We start from the raw sequence: 7,475 nt of genomic DNA, 5'->3' as shown, positions 1-7,475 counted from the left end.
TGGGTGGTTTCCCCCCTTCTCTCCCTCTGTCCCCACCAGGACAGCTCATCTTGATACAGAAGGTGGGGGGGCCGCCCTGGGACTGGCTGCAGAAGGGGCTCCGGAGTGTGACCACCTGGACCACTTCTCCCGCCTGCTTGCATTAAAGATGCTGAACAATAAATTACAATCAATTCCAGCGGCAGCCAGCACACAAGGGCCTGGAGGCTTTCTCGGCCTTGACCTGCAGAGCCAAGGGGGCAGTGACCCCCAATCAGGAAGAGGCGACTTCAGTATTTTCAGTCACCGTAGGTTGCAGGGGGACAGATGGCAATCAGCATTTCTCACTGATCTTTTTTTTTTTTAGTTTGGTTTGAGGTTGCCTGAATTGGCGCCCAAATGAAAAAGTAACCAATTTAGGAAGTAATACTCAGCTTATTGCCGTAGTTTGATTTTTTTGCATTTAATAATCAAGCCAGTCGTACAGCTAATAAAACCGATTCAATAATATCAGGAGCAATAAAATGCATTTGTGTGTGACTGTCGGCTCTGGGACCACCCAGGCTCGCACAGGCTTGGGTCGAAACTGTGCGCTGAGGATTCGTGGAAGGCAGCACAGTTTTGGCAAATTCATTTCCACCGAGTGAGGAAATCATGTGAATGCCTCTTTTCATATGTGTGACCAAAAAGGAAAAGCCAGCGGGCTCTGCTGCACAGTCTGCTTCCTTCAGAATGCCTGCTGCCCCGAAAGATTCTTCTGCTGCTTGTGTCCCTGGAGGCAGCAGGTGACAGAGCGGCGGACGTCTGACGGCAGCTCAGCAGACGGGACTGACCGGGCCTTCGTGGGACAACGCAGAGCACAGGTGCTGCAGCCGGAGCAAGACACTGCCACGCCAAGGGCCATGCTGCCTGCCTTGTCAACACAGCTGTGCAGTGCACTCAGCTGGGCTGCCCAGGACGACAGCCACAGTGTGCCTGAAGTCAGAAGGCGCCTGCGTTCCCGGCTGCCGGGCACATGCCCGGACGCTGAGTTGCCATTGACTCTGGGATTTGGTGAACTAAAATAGGGGCAGAAAACAAGAAAGCCTCTATGTATGTGACCAGAATCAATCCACCTGGGTGCTGAGTCTGTGCCGTTGATCACAATTGCCGACTCAACGACTTTGGTCAGGAGGCGGCCAGCCCACCGCGCCGGAGCATCGGCACAGCACCGTTGCCTGCACCACCAGTGCCTGGTGCCCTCACTCTGCATGTGTCCTGGGTCAAGTTCCTGTTACAGAGCCATTCCTCCCAGGGACACAGGCCCCGCGGACGGACTCTTGATGGGCTCTGCAGCCAGGTGGTGGCATCTGCCGCACGCACATGGTTGGGCGTGGGGAGACATTGTGGACCACATACTGGGGCTTTATTTTTAGCCGTGCTTTGTGCCTCCTCGCCGCACCCCTCCTTCCCGGGCTTCAGTCATCCGGCACATTCCGCAGTGTGACTAGCAGATGGTGGGAAGGGGGTGGGGTGGCTGGGAGGCATTTTATTCTTTCCAGTTCTGAAAGTCAGGGTTTAAGAATGAGGACACGTTCTAAATCTTGTCGTGACCTAGGGACGAGTGTCAGAACCCTCTCTGAAGGCCAAGTCCCACAACAGTCATCCGCCGTGGCCAGGTGGGTGGAAGGGTGCTGAGCAGGGCGGGAGCCCGGTGTGCAATGCACATGGCACATCCAGCCCCAGTAACCTTTCAGCAAGCCCTGGTAGAGCCAGGGCTCCGGCCACGCACACGGGAGGCCTGGGCTGCAGCCCTGGCACGGCAGGCATACGAGCAATGAGCCAGCAGCTAGGCGTGCCCCCTCCCCCACCCCACCCCGAGTCCCAGATTGAAACCAAATGCCTTTGAAGAGTCTCTGCCGACGCGATTTCCTGTGCTCCTCCATCATCGCGCATCTGACGCTCCCAGCCTCACAGGCCGCACCGCGTTGCGCCCTGAGAGCACCCAGCCCCTCTGCGAGCTGGATGGCCGCCCCTTGCCTTCTGGACCTCAGTGCATGGGAGCCTTGCATGGCCTTTCTGTGACGCTGGCAGCCTGGGCCTTCCAGGTGCACCCTCAGGGGCAGGCGAGATAGAGGCTCATGAGCTCAGCAGGAGCTCAGGCACAGGTTGGCTTCACTGCACACCGGGGCCAGCAGGGTGTGTGCAGGGAGGTGCGGAGGCATGCAGGCGTGTGGTCTGGGCACCAGCAGGGGAGGGCTCCGGTGGCACCGTCTTCCTTGAGTTCCCGTTCTGCCGAGCTGGGAGTCCATCTGGAAGGCTCCACACACACTTGTATCGCATCCTCCACCCCGCATCTCGCACTCTAACTACTCACCCTGGGCCAAGCCTTGGCAGTCTTGACCAATGCCATTGATTCAGCAGTCTTGCTCAATCTGGGGTTGATTCTCAAACACAGAGTTTTCCTCCTGTTTGCTGTCCAACTTCTGGCTCAGCAAATCCCAGGGGCAACGACCACTCAGCGCTCGGGCATTTCCATGGGGGCCGGGAAAGCACTGCCTCTGGCTGTTGGTGGCGTGCTGGACTTCCTGGCATGTTCCCCAAGCCCTGCCCAGGCGTTGGGAGGGGGGCATGGGGGCCCGCCCTGGGCTGCACAGTGGACAGTCACCGGCCTCTGCCAAGCCGCAGATGCCGCTAAGATCTGATCCGAGTCGTGCCTGCAGAGGACGCACGTCCTCTCACTTGGGATGGGCACCGCGTCCTGCTTGGAACGCAAGGACAGGAAGACCGATGCGGCGGAGCAGCACAGGGACAGAGCAGCCGGGAAGCAGGCGGGCTGGTTCTGTAGATCAGATGTTGGAATTGTAGAAACATTTTACTTAATTACCAAAAGTTAAATCAAAATGGAAGGAGAAGCTGCTAAGATTCTCACAAATGTACCTAATTGCGGAGCAGGTGAGCAATGCAGACAGAACCCCAGACTGAGCACAGACGCTGAGCACGTGCCCCTGGGGGTGGCTCTGAAAGCCCAGAGACCATCAGAGGAAGGGCCGGAGCGCGGGCCGGAGCGCCCTGTGGTCAGATCTCTAGCAATGAAAGGATTGTTCTCGAACTACAGCACACGCAGAGGCAAATGAATTAGGGTCCCATATTTGGAAATTAGACTTTCTTGTCGCAGTGTAAAGAATTACACACAGGAAGTGCGAGACATTGAGTAGAACTGAGCGGGAAGCTCTAGGTCCCTTGGAAGTGCCTGGCAGCGACTAGGAATAAGGTTTCTGGCCCAGGCACACTGACTGATCAAAGCTGCAGGAAACCTGGATGGGGCAACAATGGGGCAGGGGGCTTGGTCCTCTAAGGTGCAACAGACACAGGAACACACCTACAAATGCGTCCTCAGGCGGGGACAGGGCAGCGAGAACATGAGAAGGTGGAGCTGCCAGGCACGGATCTACACCCCTTGCAGGGAAAACCCCGGCTCCCAATGGCCACAGACCATGACCAAGTGTCACGTCGCTTGCACGGACAGGAGAGGATCTGCTTGGAGGGGAGCTCAGGACTCGAGCAATTGGTCAATGGGAGGAGGACTCGAGGGTGGGGCCAGCCTTTCCTGGCCAGCCCTAGGGATCTTGAGAGCTGGTTGGAAGCGGTGCACTCTGAGAAGCCTGTGGGAGACGGCAGGTGCTGGCCGGCACCTCAGCAAGCTCTGGCCCAGGAAGCGGCTCAGGTGCTACCACTCCATGCTGGTGACATCACGGCCCCAGAGGGGTGCCTCCTGGCCGGCCATCAGGCCTGCCGTCACCTGTGCCAGATCACCACGCCCCGGCCAGGAGACCATGGGTGTACAGCTAGATGGATAACTCGAGTTTAACCTCAGGGTGCCCCAAGAGCCAACAGCACCCCGGTGCCCCAGCCCAGTGCTCCACTGCCCTTGCTGGTAGCACGTTGTAGCTGGTGTCTGTGTGGGATGTCAGTCACAAAGCCAAGCTCAGAGTCAGAGCTTGGCACTGATGTGTTGATTGGCAGCTATGTGAGCCCGCTGTGACAACGAACTGACCATAGGTTGGGTGCAGGTGACCTGCCCGTGACAGTTGTCCAGCTCTGTGGCTAGCCACGGTCTCCAGGGAGGAAGCCTGGGTGCCCATGGAGGTAAGGGAGCTGGGTGGTCTGGGCTGTCACGGTCCGGAGTGATGCCTTGCGTAGTCTGTCTTAGTTTTAGTCCAGGCCCTCAGCTCCCTGCTCAGCTCTGCCTGCTGCCAGCCAGCCTGATCTCAATCCAGCTCAGAGTCCCAGGGCAGCTTCTGGCTTCCTCTGGGGTTGCGGTAGGGCTTGGTACCTGGCCTCTGGCAGAGGGAGTGGGGCCAGCGACTCAGGTTGCACTGCAGTGATTCTGATGGGACCAGCCAGGGTGGCAGTGCCAGTGTGGTCACTGTGTTTAGTTGGACGTTAAAAGGTTGACACGTGGCTCAGGGGCTGCATACCTCTGGTGGCTAGCCATTCTCCCTACATTGGCTGGAAGGCTCTAGAAGAAAGGGCTCCATGTAGAGCAGGGTTGCCCTGTGCCCTCCTCTGTACCCAGTTCCAGACCCTCAGGAGCCCAGCAGGGAACTGAGGTGCCCTTTAAGCATTCATGGCCCAGGTGGTGGTGGGCCTACCTGGACTGGTGCCCAGAGCTCCGTGGGACACCAGCTTCTCTGGTGTCCATTAGTGGCGTGCTCAGCGTGGCTGGCTCAGCATGGCTGCCTCTCAGCCAGGAGCACATGTTTTCTCTCCAGCCTCATGCAAGAAATGCCACAATCATGGCCCTCCACTCCCTTGTCGCTCCGATTTTAATCCTCCGAGCCCTCCCTGTCCCGTGGCAGGGATCCCAGCATCCAGTACCCTGCGGAACTGCTTGGGCGTCAGGCCTGGCAGGATCCAGGAGTCTCAATGATGTCACCTCCCGGTCCCCGACCCTGCCCTTCAGCACTGCCCCCTGCATGTATGGGCCTCACTCCCCCTCATGAATGCGGATGAGGGGCATGACGTGGCAGGGTCACAGCCACCTAGGGCAATAATGCTGATCAGACACAGCCTGCCATCTTGTTCCAGGAGAGGACGCAGGCACACACAGCCACACATAGACACACACAGCCACACACACAGGCACACACAGACACACATAGACATACACAGTACACACAGCCACACACAGTACACACAGCCACACATAGACACACACAGCCACACACACACAGGCACACAAAGACACATACAGTATACATAGACACACACAGACACACACAAGGCACACATAGACAAACAGAGACACAGAGACACACACAGACACACACACAAGGCACACATAGACACACACAGCCACATGCACGCACACATGCAGACACACACAGTACACACAGGCACACATAGACACGCACAGGCATACATAGACACGCATAGGCACACACACATGCACAGGCACACACAGGCACAAACAGACACACATACACACAGGCGTGCACACACACAGGCGTGCACAGACACACACAGGCACACACAGGCGTGCACAGCATGGCACCAGGCTGTGCAGGCAAGCAGGCAGGATGGGGCAGCATCCCTTCCCACTCAGTCATGGCTTTGAGTTGGTCCCTTCCCCCCTGGGCTCCCCTCTGTGAAAGCCACTCCCTCCATGTGCCAAGGCCTGTGTCTGTGCAGGTACCAGGTCCCTGCCTGAGAACCTGAACTTCAGGCCCTACTATGACCCTCGGTGGATTTACAGGGCAGCATTCTGGGCCTCAGCCATGGTGGCTTTCCTGGCTGCAGCTGGATTCACGCAGGGGGCCTCAGCAGGCACCCAGGCTCCAGCCCCTCGTTAAGCGCCTGCCCTGCGGTGGCCCGGTCATAAACCTCACTGAAAAGGTCACGTGAATTCACAGCGCCCCGAACTTCAGAAATGACGGCCTCTTTCCCCCATGACACTTTGAGCTTTAGCAGATCTTAAATTAAAACTGTATGAACGTTTCACAAGGTTTCTGAGAGTAGGGAATTTCACTGTTAAAAAAGTCCTCAATGCTTATCAAAACAAACACGGGGGCTGAGCCTCACATGTTTGAAGCAATAAACTTGAAATTAAATTTGTGTGTTAAAGCTCTGATTATACCATAGATGTAAAAACACATCAAAGAAGGCTTCTGGGAGGGGGCGGGGAGACACGCCTGTGCATGGCAGGTTTCACTTTTATTTGCCAGAGCAGGAGGGAGCAGGCTGCAAGTGTGCCCCTGGCCCAGGGCACGGCAAGGGACCAGCAGGAAGTCACTGCTCAGGGAACACAGTGCACACGCAAGGTGTGCGGTGACAAGCAACTTTTCCACACCATCCTTCTTCTTTGTTTTAAAGATTTATCTATTTGTATTGGAAAGTCAGATATACAGAGAGCAAGATCTTCCGTCATCAATTCACTCCCCAAGTGGCCACAGCGGCCGGAGCTGAGCTGATCTGAAGGTAGGAGCCAGGAACTTCCTCCAGGTCTCCCACACGGGTACATCCTCGACTGCTTTCCCAGGCCACAGCAGGGAGCTGGATGGGAAGTGGGGCTGCCAGGATTAGAACCAGCGCATATATGGGATCCTGGCATGTGCAAGGTGAGGACTATAGCGCCTGGCTACCGCGCCGGGACCCCATCCATTTGTTTTTAAATTTCTCAACTCTCGCCAGAGTGCCTCTCCTTACTTTATTTCTCCGTTTCTTCCCAGAGAAAAGGATTGGCAGCTGGGAGCTGGGCACAGGGGTCCGGGGACCTGCACCCCCGTCACAATGGCATGCAAGGCAGGGAGCCTCCTAGGGACCCCAACCTGACGCTGCAGCTGCCCCTGGGTGCCTGCTTGTCCTCCACACCCTTGAGGAAGTGCTGGCCGAGCGCTCCACAGAATCCCCAACAGGCTCCATTTTAGTTTCTGGATGAACACTTTCTCCCCACATGGAGCTCTTCATGGACATCACTCTGCAGGGACCAGAGCGTCTCGTCAGCTTCCCTGGACACACAGGAACACTGTGTGAGACTGCCCTGTGCCCAAGGGTCCCTCCTGCACCTGTAACACCGCCAGCTCACCTCTCCCTGTGTAGTCCAGTGTGGCCGCTCCTGTGGCAGCTGGGACCTGCCCACACCGGGGCAGAGAGGCTGGACATGGGGCGGAGGCGCGTGGTGGGAAACGACATGGGGAGGGTGATATTGGTTTGAAAGAGTAGGATCCTCAGAGAAGCAGAGGTTTCCTCTATGCTGTGATTAGGGAAAATGGTCCATCTGGGGATGAGGCAAAGGCTACAGCAGTGGGAAAGCGGCCACAAGCCCTTCACAGGTGCCTCTCGCGTGGGGTGCTAAGGGGAGCCCAGCCAGCCAGGGCGTGCTGAGTTCCATGTACTGTGCTGTTCACTCTTGGCGGAGCGTGGTCCCTCACCACCTTCCACACTGCAGGAAGGGAGCTGCACCACCAGCTGTAATCTGCTCTTGGAGAAATTATGCTTCACATACAATAAGGCCA

Source organism: Ochotona princeps, chromosome 5, assembly GCF_030435755.1.
Source record: "Ochotona princeps isolate mOchPri1 chromosome 5, mOchPri1.hap1, whole genome shotgun sequence".
Lineage (NCBI taxonomy): Eukaryota > Metazoa > Chordata > Mammalia > Lagomorpha > Ochotonidae > Ochotona > Ochotona princeps.
The sequence above is the reverse complement of the archived record's forward strand: the minus strand, read 5'-3'. Positions refer to the sequence as shown.